The sequence below is a fragment of the Notamacropus eugenii genome, chromosome X (assembly GCF_028372415.1).
Source record: "Notamacropus eugenii isolate mMacEug1 chromosome X, mMacEug1.pri_v2, whole genome shotgun sequence".
NCBI lineage: Eukaryota > Metazoa > Chordata > Mammalia > Diprotodontia > Macropodidae > Notamacropus > Notamacropus eugenii.
The window spans coordinates 29,640,962-29,659,980 of NC_092879.1; positions in this window are offsets into that span (position 1 = coordinate 29,640,962).

Below are 19,019 nucleotides of genomic sequence, written 5' to 3' on the forward strand. Positions count from 1 at the left end.
TCTAAAGCTCGGACTTGAAAGGGCCCTCAGAGGCCGTGTAGTCCAAACTATACCTAAAAAAGAATTCCTTTTCGAAGATGCCAAGAAGTGGTCATTTAGCATCCACTTGAAAATCTCCAGTGAAGACAAATCCTCTGCCTCTCCAGGCAAACTCATTCTACTTTTGGTCAGCCGCAATTGTTAATTGTTAGAATGTGTATTTGTTAAATGTCTATGTGCCGGGCACTGTACTAGGTGCTATAAATACAATGTAGACATTAAAATGGTTCATATATTTACTTATTAAAAGAGGGGACTGCTTTGTGGAGGGAATGAATAAGGGAGAAGAGACACACAAAAAATAAAAAGAAAACTCAGAAGGGAGCATGGAGCAATTTTTTTTTTTACTCTGATGTTAATGCTAAGATACACTTAAAAACAAAACTGTATGTGACAGGTCACTGTTTCATATATAGTCCTCTTTTTTTTTATTGGTATGTATGCTAGAATGTTTGTGTCTGTCAATGATTAAGATAACAATAAAAAAAAAGAACAAAATTGAAAATTCAAAGTCCCTGATGTCCAGTAGTCTACATTTTACTGAGTAGAAACAGCATGTTCATGGGTGAATTGATACGAAATCTAGACAAAGTGAAGCCATTTTCTGGAACAGAGGAGAGTACTAACTAGGGGAAGAGGATCAGAAAGACCTTGTAGGAGGTAGCACCTGAACTGAGCCCTGGAGGGAGCTAGGCTCTGTGGGGAAACATCTTGTGTAAAAGTCATGGAGGTAGAAGAATGTCATGTATAGGAAATAGCAAATAGCCCAGTTTGGCTGGAATTTTGAGTGTGTCAGAGAGGAGGGAACACTATGAAATCAGTCTAGAAACATAAATTGGAGCCAGATTATAGAAGCTTTTAAATGCCAGTGGAGTTTTGTACTTTGTCCTAGAGGTAATAGAGAACCACTGAAATTCCAGGGATGTGACATGTTCAGATCTGTCCTTTAGGAAGATCACTCTGGCATTTGTGTGGACGATGGACTGGGAAAGAGAGAGACTGAGTACTAGGTGGCTACATTTCAGGTGACAGATGATGAGGACCTGAACAGGGTGGTGGTTGAAATACATGGAGGAAAGGCGAGTGAGGGGGAGAGATGTCTTGTAGAATAAACAAGACTCAGTGACTGAATGACTGGGGTAGGTAGGAGGGGGAAGGAAGGGGAGGAGCTTCAGTACCTAAAGGGCACTTGCTAAGATTTGAGCCTAGCTCCTGGAATTCCAGAGCCTTTGTCCTCTCTCCATCACAGTTGCTTCAGCCTAATAATGAGCTCAAAGAGGAGCATCACTAGAAAGTGGCTACCATGTGCTACAGTTGTAAAGAGGGAAGTGACTATTCTGATGAAGTCACCAATCACCACTTAAATGTCAACTTGAGGTTCCCCAAAGCTATCAGTCTTTTTGTCTTTACTAATTTCTTCAACTATTTGAAGGATCTAAGCATACCCCTCTACTTCCTATCCTGCAAACTCTACCATTCTCTTCTAGTATATCCTCTGGGATCAAGCAGAGCAAGTATGATCCTTACTCTTTCACGTGACAGCCCTTCAGATAGATGAGGATATTAGTGACGACAAAAATATGGAGATATTTGGGGAACTTCAAGCTGACATCTCAATACCAGATCTTCCTTCATTGGAGTGGGCACCTTTTCCTCCTGTGCAAATTACAGGTGTTCTAATTTAGCAAGTGGCCTTGATGAGTTGCTTTGGCAAAACCAAATGAACAACCTTACCTGAGAGCCAAACTTTTGGTGATGTTCCTTTCTACACTTACCTAGACTGAGGTGGTGATGGTATCATGGAAAACTGCACACTCAGACACCTCTGTGCTTTGGTTTCTTCCAAAGTGAAGGCATTGGATTAGATGGACACCAAGCTTTTGGCTCTAGATTGAGGATCCTCTGTGTGACCTTGGGCAAGTCTCTTCACCTCTCTGAGCCTCGGTTTCCTCTTCTGTAAAATGAAGGGGTTGGACTAAGTGGCCTCCGAGGTCCCTCCCAGCTCTAAATTTATAATTCTATGATACTTAATAACAGCATCCATATCAAAGTCTTTCCATCTTGGTAGAACCTGACAGAACTTGTGCTCCATAGAAGGAGCCTTTGAAAAATTAGGGTTACTTCCTTACCATGATAAGTCATCAGAAGAATACAACTTAAGACAATTAAAATTAAGGACCACTGTCTCTCTTTCTTTTGGAGAAAACTTACAAATTCTTTCAGTTGCCAGAGTTAATGCAGCCCCTAAAGATCTAAAATGAGGGTTGCAACACATTTTTTTTCTTCTATTAAGGTCGCACAGTCAGTCATCTAGTCTAGTTTGAAACTGAAATATCAAAAGGGTGACCAGATTTATAAAAGGGGGTATTGCCTTTCAAAAGAATGAAACGTCAGTTCATAAAATCCCACGGGGTATGTACAAAGAGTCTATACTTATGCTTTTCTTTCTGCTCACTCCTCTCCATTCCTTTCCACTTCTCTCCTCTCCTTTCACAGAATCTAGTTTATTACACATAGAAAGAGATATACAGAATTTACACCCACATTGTTCATTCCAAGGCAAGGTTTGATTTGAAAAGATTACCCATATTTTTTTTCTTTCTGCAATATATAAAGTGGAATACTTTTATTTTTCTCATTTTTGTCTGTTTACAACAGAATGTAGTATATCTTAGTTTTATATCCAAAAAAATGTTCAGGTTTTTTTCAGTCTGTCTATCTATCTATCTATCTATCTATCTATCTATCTATCTATCTATCTATCTATCTATCTATCTATCTGTAAGTCAATAAATATTTATTGTGCCTACCATGTTCCAGGCACTGCACTGCTAAATTCTGGGGATACAGAGAAAGGTAAAAGATTATCCCTGCCCTCCAGGAGCTTACAATATATTGGGGGAAGATAACACAGAAAAAAAGAAGCTGAGAATGGAAGAAAGGAAGAAGGAGGGGAGGACCTTCTGAACCCTTTGATGTAAATCAAAACCTGTTAAAAATTTAATACTAACAAAATAACAACTTGGCACCTAATAATTTATAATAAGTTTTCATACAGGTTTTAGCAGTAAATTAAATTTCATGTACTGTGTAAATGTACCCAGTCTCACATGATATAGTGGTGGGTTCATCAGTTCATTGTGGCCAGCTAAGTCCTTGTGGTTGTAGACGAAGCTATGGAGACTTATTGCTTGGATGTGACAGTGTTTTTCACTCAGCACAACAGAGAATGCACAGTTGTTAGTTAACAGCTGACGTTTGTGTCAAGCAAACCAACCAGACTGGAGTCATCATACCACTGAGGAGGGGATATGAGGCTCTAGCTTTAACACATGCAACATTTAGAGTCTAGATATCAATGAGCTAAGAAGGATTTCCTCAGATAGTGTAGGTCCCCATACTTTCTTGTGTATTCACAAGTTGTTTAAGGTGCTAGCAACTTGAATATTCTAGTTCTCCTTCCCCTCTCCCACATAGGAATGCCTTAAATGCCTCTCTTTAGTTGAAAGTGCAGTTTGGGGGGATTTTTTGTTCATTTTGGGTTACAGCTTAACCACCTTTGCTTTTTGGAATACACAATTCTATTCTATTATTTCTCATGACTGTAGAGTAAACAGGCTGGAATTCCTTTATAGCTCATAGTCTCTCTCATGGCTACTTAGAAATATGTTGTTTCATTTTGAAATTGTGAAATGTAACCACTATGTGCCTTGGAATGTAAGGGTGAGGTCTTTCTTGGGTGATGATCTTTGGATTTGGTCAGTCGGTACTTTGTGGGATATAGTTGAAAGATCTGGGCAGTTTTCTTATATTATTTTCTGCAGTACAGTATTTGGAAGTTTTTGAGGTATGTTCCCCTGGGGGAGCTTTGATTCTTAACTTATCACTGGATGGCACATCTCATCTTGCAGGTCAGTTATTTCAGCTTGTATAGAATTCATGTATTCTTTGTTGTCTTTTGCCAAATTTTCCTCTGCACTTTTCTGTTTCACATCTGTAACTTTTCTGTCTTCTAGAGGTTCTATTTCTATGAATGTAATACCCAGATTTTCATTTTTTTCTATCTTGTTATTTGATTTCTTTAATTCTATATTAAGAGCTTTTCTTTTCAAACCTTATATTCCTATCATTTAAAAATATATTTCTTTTTATCATTCCATTAAAAAATACCCAATATGAAGAACACTGGAAAGTATGGGAGGACTTATGTGAATTGATGTAAACCAAAGCAATCAGACTCAGGAAAACAATATACACAATGACCATAATAGGGTTAAGGAACAATGACACAACTAACCTGAATGCTTGGCCCCAAAGAAGGCATATGAAAACACACCTCCCTCCCAGCTTTGCAGAGCTGGTAACTGACTGTAAATATGTAACTCTTTATATACTATTATGCTCAGTTGATGTTTTGGTTGGTTTTTCTTCTATTTCTTTTTTCTTCTTTGTCATAAAGGATAACTCTCTGGGTGGAGAAGGAGGAAGAAATATATTGGAAAATGAAGGCATTATAAAAACAAAAGACAATCAATATTTTTTCTTTAAAGTTATATTACTCTTTTGAACTGTTCTGGAGTTTTGTGCTTTTGTTCCATGATCTTTGGAGAGTCTTTAGAGTCTCATTTTGATCAGGGATTTTTGGATCATTTCCCTGTATAATATAATACTTGCTCATTTCTTTTCTGGCCTCTCAATATTATTTTCACTCATATCATCTATCTTTTTGAGTTGCTGTTGGTTTATATGCTTGTGAGATAGATTTGTACTCAAGATTTATCCCTTGGACTTTTGGTTTTTCGGTTTTTCTCTTGTGTTCCCAGTGCTTTTATCTCTGGACAACTTCTTTACTCTTTAAAAGCTTCCAGTGTTTCCCAGATTCCTCCCAGGAGTGGGCATCCTCAGCTACCTTGATTTGGAGGGACTAAGTGTGAGTCCCTGCCCAGGGTGAAATCCAGTACAGATTTTCCCCCACCTCAGGGTCTAGTTTCCTTTTTTCCTTGGGCATGGAAGCCCTTTCTCTTCTAGCTGCCTCTGCATTATTCATGTTTCTATCCCCTTCCTCCAGTTGTTCTCTTTCCTTTGCATGGCTGGGCAAAATCAATGTCTGCCACCTCTTATGGAGCATCAGGGGACTTGGGCAGAATTCTTATTGTGGGGAGCCTAGTCAGAGTCAATCAGACCCTGGAGCACAAGCTGCTTGTACTAGCTACACCTGGCATGTGGGGTCTATGTATTACATTTGTCCAATATAATTTTATAAGGTTTTCACCCCATGTGGCATTTAAATCTTATCTGTGGGTTCAACATTAACTACTCCATATCTGGCACATAATTCCTTTTCTAAGGTTGTTTTATTGGAAAGTTTGTGAAAAATAACTACCCCATCATTTTGTAGATTCTCTAGACCTATGATTTCACCAGCATAAGGAACTCTCAGTGGAATAACTCCTACCTATGAAGATCTCAGCAGCTCTGCAACTTCTAGTCTTAAAGGGCTGCCTGGGGTACTGTGAGTGAAGTGACATGTCCAGGGTCACAAAGCCAGGATTCCACAGTCAGAACTTGAACCCAGGACTTTCTGCCTCCAAGATCAGCTCTTTATCCGTAATTCCACACTCCTTCCTTAATGAATAAAGGAAAAAAGTATCTCATAAATATTTTGTGTCAACTGTTCTGCACACTGCCCAGGATACAAATGCAAAAGGAAAGACAGTTCCCACCCTCAAAGAGCTTACATTTTAACAATGAGTGACAGTACAAAGAGGAGTGATATTAGAAAGTTACTGTGATGGTGAACAGAGCCATAGTGGGAGTAGATTGACAAGACCTGTCCAGGAACAATGACAGAGTTGTTTTCATTATGGTGCCAGAACTAGAAAGTAGTTGAGGGGACAGAAAGGGGTACACATTTGGCAGAAGGGCTGCTGCTGAGATGGTTTATAAAGGGAAGCCCAGCTGGAGCTGGTCCCAGGTGGAATAGGAACAGTGAAGCAGCCCTCAGTCAACCCAGTGGAGCCCCAGGGCAGGTGCTCTGCACGGAGAAGAGTTAGGCTCCACAGGACTTGAATTCTGGTGCAGACAGCATGGTGTCTGGTGAAATACAAAGTGTTCCTTTTGAAACCAGGAGATGTATACACTGTATAGCTAAAGTGAATCAGTCTGGAGAGTTAAATTGTTAAGGGCTTTAAAAGCCCAACAGAGAAGTTTCTATGTTAGCCTATTGGCAAGAGGGAACTGGTGAACCAGTAAGTCAATAAACATTTACTAAGCACCTAATAATGTGCCTGGGGCCCTGTTAAGGGCTGAGGACCCAACGAAAGGCAAAAACAAATCACCAAAGAGTCCCTGCTGTCAAAGAACTCCCAGTCATACAAACAAAGATGTACAGACAAGCTATAGACAGGAGAAATTGAAAAGAATCAGAAGAGGGAAGACACTAATGTTAAGGAGGATTGGAAAAGGCTTCTTGCAGAAGGTGGGATTTTAACTAAGACTTGAAGGAAATCAGGGAGGGGGACAGAGATGAGAGGAGAGAGTATTCCAGAATTGGGGGGACAGACACCAAGGAAAGTTGGTTCTTTCTCTGGATGTGGATACCATTTCCATCATGAGTCTTTTAGAATTACCTTGGATCGTTGTATTGCTGAGGAGAGCTAAGTCATAGTTGATCATCACACAGCATTGCTGTTAATGTGTACATTGTTCTCCTGGTTCCACAAAGTTGAAAGATGAAGTATCTTGTTTAGAGAACATGAGGAGGTCAGTGCCACTGGATCTCTGTGTGACGTGTGTGTGTGGGGGGGGGGTGGTATAAGAAGATAGAAAGTATGTTTGTGGGGGGCAGGTTATAAAAGGCTTTGAATGCCAAATTATTTTATATTTGATCCTGGAGGTGATAGGGAGCCATTGGAGTCTGTTGAGTAGAGGAGTGACATGGTTAGACCTCTCTTTTAGAAAGACCACTTTGATAACTAAATAGAGGAAGTACTGGAGAGGGGAAAAACTTGTGGTAGGCAGATCAACCAGCAGGCTATTGCAGAAGTCCAGGTGTCAGGTGATTAGAGCCTGCATCAGAGTGGGGACAGTGTCAGAAGAGAAAAGGGGTGCATTGGAGAGAAGTCAAAAAGATGAAATCAACAGGCTTTAGCAATAGATTGGATTTGGGAGGGTGAGAGATAGTAAAGAGATGAGGATGACTCAATTTGAAATCCTGAGAGTTTAGGAGGATTAGTTCTGTTTTGAACATGTTGATTTTAAGATTTCTGTTGGACATACCATTCTAGGTATCTGAAAGGCAGTTGGAGATGCAAGATTGGTGGTCAGCAAAGAGATTGGGGAAGGATAGGTAGATTTGAGAATTGTCAACATAGAGATGGTTTATTTTATCAGTGGCTCATAAGATCACCCAGTGAAGTATAGAAGGAGAGGAGAAGAGGACCCAGGACAAAGTCCTGAGGGATGCCTGTGGTTAAAGGGCATGACAATGGATGAGGATCCAGCAAAAGGAGATTGAGAAGGAAGACTAAGATTGGTAGGAGAAGAACCAGAAGAGAGTGGATGTCCCAAAAACCTAGGGAGAAGATGGTATCAAGGAAGAGAGCATGATCAACAGTGTCAAATGTTGTAGAGAGGTCAAGGAGAAATGTGGATTGAAAAAAGGCCATTGGGGAATACTACTGTGCTATAAGAAATGATGAGGAGGCAGATTTCAGAAAAACCTGGAAAGACTTACATGACCTGATGTTGAGTGAAGTGAACAGAAGCAGGAGAATATTATACACAGTTAACATTAACACTGTGTGATGATCTACTATGACTGACAGCTTTTCTCACCGATACAATGATCCAAGACAATTCCAAAAGATTCTTGATGGAATATGCTATCCACAGCCAGAGAAAGAACTAAGAAGTCTGAATGCAAATTAAAGCATACTATTTTCAATTTTTTTGGTCGTTTTTGTGTGTGTCTGAGTGGCTTTTCCCTTTTGTTCTGTTTCTTCTTTCACAACATGACTAATGTGGAAATATGTTTAACATGACTGCACATGTAGAACCTAGATCAGATTGCTCACTATCTTAGGAAGGGAGTATGGGGGGAAGGGAGATAAAATTTGAAACTCACAATCTTATAAAAAATGAATGTTGAAAAATATCTGTACATGTAATTGGAAAAAATAAAATACTATTTACAAAAAAAGAAAAAGACCATTAGATTTGGCAACTAAGAGATCAATGGTAACTTTGGAGAGAGAAGTTTGGGTGGAATGATAAGGTCTGAAGCTAAATTGTCAGGAGTTCCAAAGAAGAGCAAGAATGGTGGTAGCTGTAGTAGAGGGCCTTGGTGAAGAGTTTAGCTATAAAGGACAGAAATGACATAAAAGTAGCAGGGATGGAAGGATCAAATGAGGAAAGAAAGTGGAGGGTCCTGGCCTTCAGTAGACGGTAGCTACCAGAATTTTGATTGGGTAGTAGACATGTCTACATGGCTTGAATGAACCTCCAAGGAGGAGAGGTTATTGAGTGACAGTGGTAGAGGGAGAGACTAGAAGGGAGTAAAGAGTACTCCAAACCCCCTTCCCCATTAGTGAATAGTGGGCCAGTGTTGGGAAGGGAGTCCAGGGAGGTCGGGTCATCAGGAGGGAGCTAGCTTTCAGTGATAGCCAATATATGGAAGGAGTGGGAAAGGAAAAGATCCAAGATGAAAGTAAGTTTGTTGCTTATGGAGCAGGTATTCCGGAGACCCCAGTGGAAGGCCTGGGTATCATTAGAGGGGGACATTTAGGAGACAGGAGGAGGGGTTGAGAGAAATAAGAATAATTAATAATTAATCAGGCAGTAGGGAATGGGGCTTGAATGATGACTTCTGGGGATTCAGAACCATTGAGATGGGAAGGATATGACCACGAGGGAGTTTGTTAATGGTGAGGAATCAATTGAGTTAGATTTTTCTTGCCCATAAGGATTTGACCTCAGAGTGGAGTCTTCTCAGGACCTTAGACAATTCAGGTGAAGGAATATGTGCCTGGAAATGAAGGAATGGTGTTATCCCTCTTCCTTCAAGGCAGGAAACTAGGCTGGACACCCGATGGAATAATTGTTCCTGTTCTGGTCCTCCTCCTGAGGGAGGCTGGAAACTAGGCAGGAGACTAGCATAATGAAATGATGTTTTCTCCCCTCTACACAGAGGCAGGAGAAGTGTGACTGATGGAATGATGTTTTTCCTTTTCTTTCAGGAGCAGGAGAATGAGCAGGACTGCTTCCTGAAACTTCTCAAGAAGGACAAGGATGTGGTCAGGTCTGTGTTTTAGGAATATTGACTTGTCATCCGTGTGGAGGATGGGTTGGAGAAAGCAGACTGGAGGCAGGAAGGCCAGTAGTCCAGGGGGGATCTGATAAGGATGTAACCTGGCAGGGTGCTTGTGGAAGTAGAAGGGAAGGGAGAAATGGAAGAAGCATGGGTCCAGATGTCAGTGAAAGTGAGCACAACGTCATCCACAAACAGCATCATCCTAATGGAATATAATATTACAGTCTAACTAGGGCAGGGTATGGCAGGGTTATCAGTTCATTACTCAAGGATGCTCTGACTCTCCTAATGGCCTTCAAGATCACATTGGTTTTCTTGGCTGGCACATCCCCCTGCTGACTCACGTTTAGCTCGAAGCAAATTCAAACCCCCAGATCTTTTTCCCGACCCACTGCTATCTGACTAGGTCTCTCCCTTGTAAAGCCTTTTCAGTCAAAATATACAACTCCATATTTATCCCTATTAAATTTAATCTTAGATTCATTCTCAATGCTTAAGCCTGTCAAGACCATTTTGGATGCTAACGTTTTTTGGCTCTCCTTCCAACATTTGTGTGATCTACGTATTCATATGATTATATGTATATAAGTAGGTCTTCCATGGCTTCATTCAAATCACTGATAAAAAGAGTGAACAACATTTGACCTAGACAGATCTCTGAAGCACTCCACTGGAGACTTCATTCAAAGTTGGCATTGATCGTTAATAACTTCTCTTTGAGTTGAGCCATTGAACCAGTTCTAAATCTGTATACCAGTACTATTTTCTACCCTTCATCTCTCCATCTTTTCCATAACAATAGCACAAGGGATGTTATCAAACATTTAATAACCCTGTGGAAATAAGGCAATAAAGTTCACCTGCAATGACCTTAACGAAGCCATGCTGATTTTCTTTTAAAAACCACTATTTCCCTTACTAGATATTCACTGTCCATCTCTTTAATGATACATTCTGAAATTTCTCCAGAAATTGGATCCAAGCTCATTGGCCTATAATTTGCAGAATCCGTTCTCTCCCCATTTTGAGAATTGGGACATTTACCCTACTTCAGTCCTGTTCCTCTTCCATTCTTCTCTCTTTTGAATATTACTGGCAATGTTATTAGTGACATCAATCCCATATGTCAGTTCTAGCAATGCCACAGGAGGTAGTTCATCCAAAACAGTTGACTTGAGTTCACTAAGGTCATCTACATGCCCTTACTGTCTCCTTACTTGGTTACCAATTCCCTATTGGCCCTATTTGTTCCCTCCTTTACAGTTCAAAGAGCTTTCCTTGGTAGAGAAAATGGGAGCAAAATATACCTCCTATATATCCTTATCTCTTCTGATTTAATTTATAGAAAACATGCTTCCATCAAGGAGGATCACAATTAGTTTCTGACTTAGTAGCTAAGTCCTAGTGACTTGCCTGATGCACACAGAGTTCATTGACTTGTGCAGGGTCCTATAGAAAATAAGTGGCCTTTATAAGAATTTGAACCCATGTCTTCCTTGCTCAAATCTTAATACTATGATCCATATGTTCGGTCAGTCAGCAAACATTAATTTAACACCTACTATGTGTCAGTCATGGAGATACAAATACAAAAAAAGACTGTTCCTGCCCTCTTACAATCATATGTGGGAAACACAACATGCAAAAGGAAATTGAAAAGGTGTGTGTTGAGGGAGGGGGAAGGAAAGTACCAGTACAAGAGCAAGATGGAAAAGGCTGGGTGGAAAATGATCAGAGGATCAGGGAATTAGAACTGGAAGGGACCTCAGAGGCCAACTAGTTCAACTCTCTCATTTTACAGAAGAGAAAACTGAGGTCCAGGGAGGTGACCATGCCACACAGGTTTTTGGAATGGAACTCTAGTCCTCTGGTTTTAAAACCAGTGTGTATTGAGTCTACCATGTTACCATTTCAGGTTCTCTCTACATAAGGATAACTGTGATGATGAATATGTGAAAGTGTTCTGAAGAAAGGTACTATATAGTAAACTTCAGTCTCTTCTTGTTTGAAAGATGCACAGATTTGTCTCACTCAACAAATCCACTTTAACAAACATGTATTCAGTGCCTATTATGTACAAGGCTTTGTGCTAAGTGTTGGATGATGGGGCAAAGAAGTAATGAACAGACACGAAGATCATCATTTTCATTTCTAATATCCTTGTTCCACATAACTTCATAAACCTGAACTTATTTGCCCTTCAAAGTATGAGACAGCTGAGATGTTCATTTTTTTACCATTTAGATGAGCCACAGCAGTGTCTTCAAATAGGTATAATTAACACTCACATTTAATTTTATGTAAAAATCTCATATATTGACACAGAAGAAGTCATTGTCCTAAACTCAAAGAAACCAAAAGCTAGGGGGAGAGAACTAGGCTATTAAATAACTCAGTGCTAAAATAAACATAGGAGATCCTCATTCTAACCCTGGTGTCAGGAGATAGCAATCATACACATTATAGACTTCCTGAGCTATGTTTAAAGATCAACTCTAATGATCACCATGTACACAAGAGATGTGATTTGGTCGAAGTGCAAATGGAATCAGTGGTGTAGGGAAGCATTTTATGATGGTGTTTCCCCTTATGTCTTTCCCACAATGGGGGTGAAACCAGCCAACATCAATGCCTTTGGCACATTAGACTATCTGACCAACTCAATATGTTAACCTTATCTCCTCAATCCTGAAAGTCATTTCAACCCTAAAACCCTCAAGAGGAGTCTAGAATTACTACCAGGTATGCCAGAGGAAATTGGGGTCCACAGATACATCAATAGATTTTAGGGAGTCCAAAAAGACTTTTTCCCCAATAGCATTGTTTTCCTTTACTATCCCATGTATTTTACTTCATGCATTTAAAATCATTATTTTGAGAAGAAATCCACAGGTTTTACCTGTTCAACTGCCAAAGGAAAGGGGTCCAGGACACAACAGAGGTTAAGAACTTCTAGGCTATCTCTATAAGCCTGTGCTGTTATGAGTTTAAAGGGCTTGTGGAGCTATGGTAGCTACTAGAGGTCATGTCTTTAAGACTTTTTAAATACATTTTAAAAATTACTATTCAATAAAGGTCAAGATACCCCAGGTTGCAAAAAGATTTGTGTGTGTGTGCTATTTAGTATCTTTACATGTATTTCCTTCACATGTAGAAAATGAAGTTACCTTCTATGTGTAGTGAACTTTAATAGATTCAGTGACCTCCAAGTATTTCTGTTTTCAAAATCCATGCTACATAGATTCTTAGAAATACAAATGTAACAGATAGGATAAACCTAAAAAGATAAACAATGATGAACAACTTGAGGGAGTTAACCAACAATCAAGGCCTTTCACATACTGAGAAGAGTTACCCATATTTTGTTGTATGTGAGACTTTTTCTTTCTGTCTTTTATTTCCTTATGAACATTCCAGTCACTTTCTTTACATAATTCCAAATTGCTTTACAAAGTGTTTGGACCAATTCAGAATTTGACCAATATTAGTGAACCAATCTTTCCATGCCCCTCCTACAATTTTTAACTAAACAGAGGATAAAAGTGACCGTAAAAGATAAAACAGATGATTTCAGTTATGTGAAATTGAAAGGCATGTGCATAATCAAAGATCAATGTAGTGAGAATAAGAAAAAAAAAGAAGTTAATTGAGAAAACAATCTTCTTGATAAATATTTTTGACTGAGACGTTTGATATCCTATATATATAAGGAACTGAAACAAATATATAAGAATAACAACTCAGCTCCTCCATCGCCCCAAAAAAGAAAGGAATAGAAAAACTGAAATATGAAAAACCAACAGGTGTGTGAGGGAGGCATGGAGTCCAGAGAGAAAAAGGAATGGGATTTTACAAGGCAGAGAGGGGAAGGACACTCCCAAGATTTCATACTGGGGTAGGATGGGGACCTGTGGTCTGAGGCTCTCATAATGAACTTGCGATGACAGAGTTCCCTGTAGATCTGCCAATGAAATTTGGGCATGTTCTGCTTTGTGAAACTATGTGACTGAAGTGGCCAAAGAGATGAACAGATGGTTTTCAGAAGGAAAAAACATACTATCAACAACTATGTGAAAGAATGCTTCCAAACATCAATATTAAGTACAAATTTGAAAACAAAACAAAACTCTGATTTTATCTTACACCCATCAGATTGGCAAAGATGACAAAAGGCAAAAGTGGCAAATGTTGGAGAGGCTGTAGGAAGACAGTTACACTTAGTGGTAGAGCTTCAGATTGGTTTAATAATTCTGGGAAAAAAATCTGTTTATATTGAACAAAATCACTGCACTATAAATACACTTTGACCAAATAATAGCACTACTAGGTATTTGCCCCAATGAGGTCAAAGGCAGAGGGAAATGCCCTATGTATTTATATTCATATGTTTATTTATAGAAATACTTTCTATAGTAGCAGAGAATTTGAAGGAAAGTGGGCACCATTCAATGGGGGAATGGTGAAAAGGACTTCTGATCAAAGCAGCTGCTTGAACAGGAGGTAGACTTCTCAGTTCCCACATACCTGCTCCAGCAAATTGTTGAACTTTTCACCAGGTCAAGTAATGCTCAAGAAATCCAATGAGAAGTTACAATGACTTCTACTCCAAAACTTCATTAAAGTCAGTCAGAAGCCTGAGGGCAGTAGGAAAGAGGCATCTCCAGCAAAGCCAGCATTAACACTGACCAACCATCATGACCAGAGATAGGACTTGCAACTTAATAGGATCTGTGTTCAGAGGCATCAGGAGGTGAGGGCTCCCTTGAGAAAGCAAAAACTATGGTAGACAGTTACCAGTCTGGTTCCACTGTACTCAAACTGGATTAATGCAATCCCAAGGGCCCTGAGGTCCCTAATACTCTGTCCTGAGACATCAGAGAGGATCCTGAAGATGCATCTCTCTAAATCTCATATCCAGGAGGTGGAGGTCAGCACAGGAATTTTGGGAACACAGGGTAAGCCTAAACAAAGTCATAATCCCGCTACCTCCCACCAAAGATCAGCAAGGAACAGAGGCTGGCCCTTGTTCAAAACCCCAGTTCAGGAAGTAAAGCTGGAGAGATAAGAAAATAAAAGAAAACCGTAATTTCTACAAACAAAATATTACAAATCCCCCCAAAAGCAAATGCAAGAAACTCTAATATAGGTCAGATTACATGAATACCTAGAAGAAATGACACAAGAGATTTAAAAAAAAATATGAAATACAAGTTCCTGAGGACAGGAGAATTGGAAGGAGAATAAATAGCTTAGAAAACAAAGTGGTAAACCTTACCTTAAAAATGGACTCCCTGCAAACTAGAATTGACCAAACTGAAATCAATGAATCTACGAGACAGCAAGGCATATTAGAACAATATCAAAAGATCAAAAAAATAAAAGAAAAAATAACATATATGACTATCAAAAACAATTGACCTGGAAAACAGGTCAAAGGGAGATAATTTAAGAATCAGTGGACTCCCTGAAAATCATGGCAATACTTTTTAAAAGCCTGGATGCTGTATTTCAAGAAATCATAAATGAAAATTTCCCAGATATATTCAAACCGGAGAGCAAAGTAGAGATAGAAAGAGTCCACAGATCCCCTCCTTAACGGAATTCCCAAATGAAGAGTCCTAGGAATGTTACAGCCAAAATCAAGAGCTCACAGGTCAAAGAAAAAATAATGCAAGCATTTAGAAAGAATCATTTCAAGTACCAAGGAATCACAGTCAGGACAAGACTGACAGCATCTACTATATATGAGAACATTTTGTAATATCATAATCCAAAAGCTAAGAGATAGACTTACAACCAAGAATAATTTGCTTTACAGCCCTGAATAAAATCCTCCAAGGAAAAAAATGTACCACTGTTGGAATAGACCCCCCCCCCCAGTACTTCTTAAACTGTGGGTCACAACCCCATATGGGGTTTAAGATGCACTGAAGGAGTTGTGAGTGGAAAAAGTTTAAGAAGCCCTGGAATAAAGGACTTTCAAGCATTTCTGATGAAAAGACCAGAGCTGCATACGAACTTTGGAACTTAGACAAACACAAGAGTCCAGAGAAATTTGGAAAGGGAAATTTATTTGAGCAATTGGAAGGAGTGGAATGATGATGCAGTGCTAACATTCTAATGGTGGGAGGAAGGAGTGGTGGAAAAGAAACAAGTTTCTCTTGAGAGCCTTAATGCCTTCAAAGGATATTGAGAGAGTTAAGTAAGAAAAGGAAGGGTGGATATGGTTCTATTTTGAAGTTTTGAAGAGGAGGAAAAGAAAGAGAAGGGAGGATAAAAGAAAGAATACACTAGTGTAGAAATGAGGAGGAAAGGAGTAGATCTCTTTTTCTCATAGTAGTGTGAATGAATAGAAGACTATACAAACATGAAGGAAGGTGTAAGGGGAGTGGGCATCAGGAGCACTTTGTTCTAATCCAAAATGCATAAAGAATGATTGAACACATTTAGTGTGGTGTAGAAATATACTAGGGAAACAAGAGGGTAGGTAAGAAGGAGGATAATACTTGGTAGGGTATTATTACAAGCAAAACAAACTTTATTATCCTGAGAGAGGGGGTGGAAAGAGAGGAAAAGAAATGAACTAGAATCTAAGCGGTTGCCTTAGACAATTGGAGAATGGCTGAACAAATTGTGATATAGGAATATAATACCATATGATTGCCCCTTAAGAAATGATGAAAGAGATGATTTTATAGAATCCTCAGAAGAGGGGACTGATGTAGAATGAAGTGAACGGAACCAGGGGAATAATTTGTTCAAGGACAATAACATTATCAAGAAAAATAACTTTGAAAAACTTAAGAACTCTGATCAATGCAATGACCAATCATGTCTCCAGAAGACCTATGAAGCATGGTAACCACTTTCTGACGGAATAGGCATAAGGAAAAAAGACATATATGACCACTATGTGAATTTATTTTTCTTGACTACACTTATTACAAGGTATTTTCTTTCCTTCCTTCCTTCCTTCCTTCCTTCCTTCCTTCCTTCCTTCCTTCCTTCCTTCCTTCCTTCCTTCCTTCCTTCTTTCTGAAAGGAGGGGATTTTGGAAGGAAGGGAAATTAGTGATAGCGATGCCAAAAAAAGATCATTGTAAAAAAATTTTTTTTCAGAGAGAACATAAAAGAACAAAAGAATATTCTGTATAGAAAGCAGAAAGGATAGGATTTTCTTTCTTTTTTTAAAAAAATATTTATCTTTATCATTTTTAAAAAATTTAAATTCTGAATTCTCTCCATTCTATCCCTCCCCAACCCATTGAGAAGGCAAGAGATGTAATATCAGTTATGTGTGTGAAATCAAACAAAACATATTTCTATATTAGTCATGTTGCAAAAAAACCCCAACAAAGCAAGAAAAAGAGTGAAAAAAATATCCTTCAGTCTGCACCCAGACTCTATCAGTTCTCTCTCTGGAGGTGGGAAGCATTTTTCATCATGGGTCCTTTGGAATTATCTTGGATCATTGCATTGATCAGAATAGCCAAGTCACTCATGGTTGATTGTTGTACAAAATTACTATTGCTGTGTACAATGTCCTCTTGGTTCTTCTTACTCAACTCTGCCCTAGTTCATATAAGCCTTCCCAGGTTTTACTGAAAACATCTCAGAAGCAGGAATATAACCTGTAGAATTTTTTATGTACATATATATATATGAAATAATATTTTTGCTTTAATATAGAATCCTCTTTTGTGTTCTGTTGTGTGCATGGAAAAGTGGTTTAACAAATTGTGGTATATTCATGTAATTGAATATTATTTCCCCATAAGAAATTAAAATATCAAGCATTCAGAGAAACTTGGGAAGACCTGTATGAACTGATGTGGAATTAGTTAAATAGAGCCAGGAGGACAATTTACATGAAGACTGCAATAATGTGAAGGAAAATAATAGTGAAAGACTTCGGAATTCTGATCATATCAGTGACCAATCATGACTTCAGAAGTAAGTATGCCTCCTACCTCTTACTAGACAGGTGGTAAACTACAGGTAAGGAATGAGGAATACATGGCCAATGTGTTGATTGATTTTGCTTAACTGTATTTTTTTTTTTGTTAGAAGAGAAGATTTTATTGGGGAGGGAGAAACTTTGGGATGTGACAGTATTTTTTGAGGAACATCTATAAAACTTTTTTTCAAGCTACATTTTATTCTTTTCTTATTTTCTTATTTTTTTAATTAATTTATTTAACTTTTAACATTCATTTTCACAAAATTTTGGGTTCCAAATTTTCTTCCCATTTGTCCCCTCCCCCCACCCCCAAACACCGAGCATTCTGATTGCTCCTATCACCAATCTGCCCTCTCTTCTATCATCCCTCCCTTCCCTTGTCCCCATCTTCTCTTTTGTCCTGTAGGGCCAGATAACTTTCTGTACCCCATTACCTGTATTTCTTATTTCCTAGTAGCAAGAACAGTACTCGACAACTGTTCCTATAACTTTGAGTTCCAACTTCTCTTCCTCCCTCCCTCCCCACCCATTCCCTTTGGGAAGGCAAGCAATTCAATATAGGCCATATCTGTGCAGTTTTGCAAATGACTTGCATAATAGTCGTGTTGTGTAAGACTAACTATATTTCCCTCCATCCTATCCTGCCCTCCATTGCTTCTATTCTCTCTTTTGATCCTGTCCTTCCCCAAGAGTGTTGACTTCAGATTGCTCCTTCCTCCCATTTGTCCTCCCTTCCATCATCCCCCCCACCCTGCTTATCCCCTTCTCCCCCACTTTCCTGTATTGTAAGATAGGTTTTCATACCAAAATGAGTGTGTATTTTGTTCCTTCCTTGAGTCAAGTGTGATGAGAGTAAACTTCATGTTTTTCTCTCACCTCCCCTCTTTTTCCCTCCACTAAAAAGTCTTTTGCCTGCCTCTTTTATGAGAGATAATTTGCCCCATTCCATTTCTCCCTTTCTCCTCCCAATATATTTCTCTCTCACCGCTTAATTTCATTTTTTTTAAGATATGATCCCATCCTATTCCATTCACTCTGTGCTCTCTGTCTCTGTGTGTGCATGCGCGCACATGTATGTGTGTGTGTGTGTGTGTGTGTGTGTGTATGTAATCCCACCAACTACCCAGATAGTGAAAAGTTTCAAGAGTTACAAATATTGTCTTTCCATTTAGGAATGTAAACAGTTCAACTTTAGTGAAGTCCCTTATGACTTCTCTTTGCTGTTTACCTTTTCATGCTTCTCTTCATTCTTGTGTTTGAAAGTCAAATTTTCTTTTCAGCTCTGGTCTTTTCATCAAGAATGCTTGAAAGTCCCCAGTTTCAATTGAAAGACCATTTTTTCCCCTGAAGTATTATACTCAGTTTTGCTGGGTAGGTGATTCTTGGTTTTAGTCCTAGCTCCTTTGACTTCTGGAATATCATATTCCATGCCTTTCGATCCCTTAATGTAGAAGCTGCTAGATCTTGTGTTATCCTGATTGTGTTTCCACAGTACTTGAATTGTTTCTTTCTAGTTGCTTGCAATATTTTCTCCTTGACCAGGGAACTCTGGAATTTGGCCACAGTGTTCCTAGGAGTTTCTCTTTTTGGATCTCTTTCAGGCGGTGATCTGTGGATTCCTTGAATACTTATTTTGCCCTCCGGTTCTAGAATCTCAGGGCAGTTTTCCTTGATAATTTCATGAAAGATGATGTCTAGGCTCTTTTTTCGA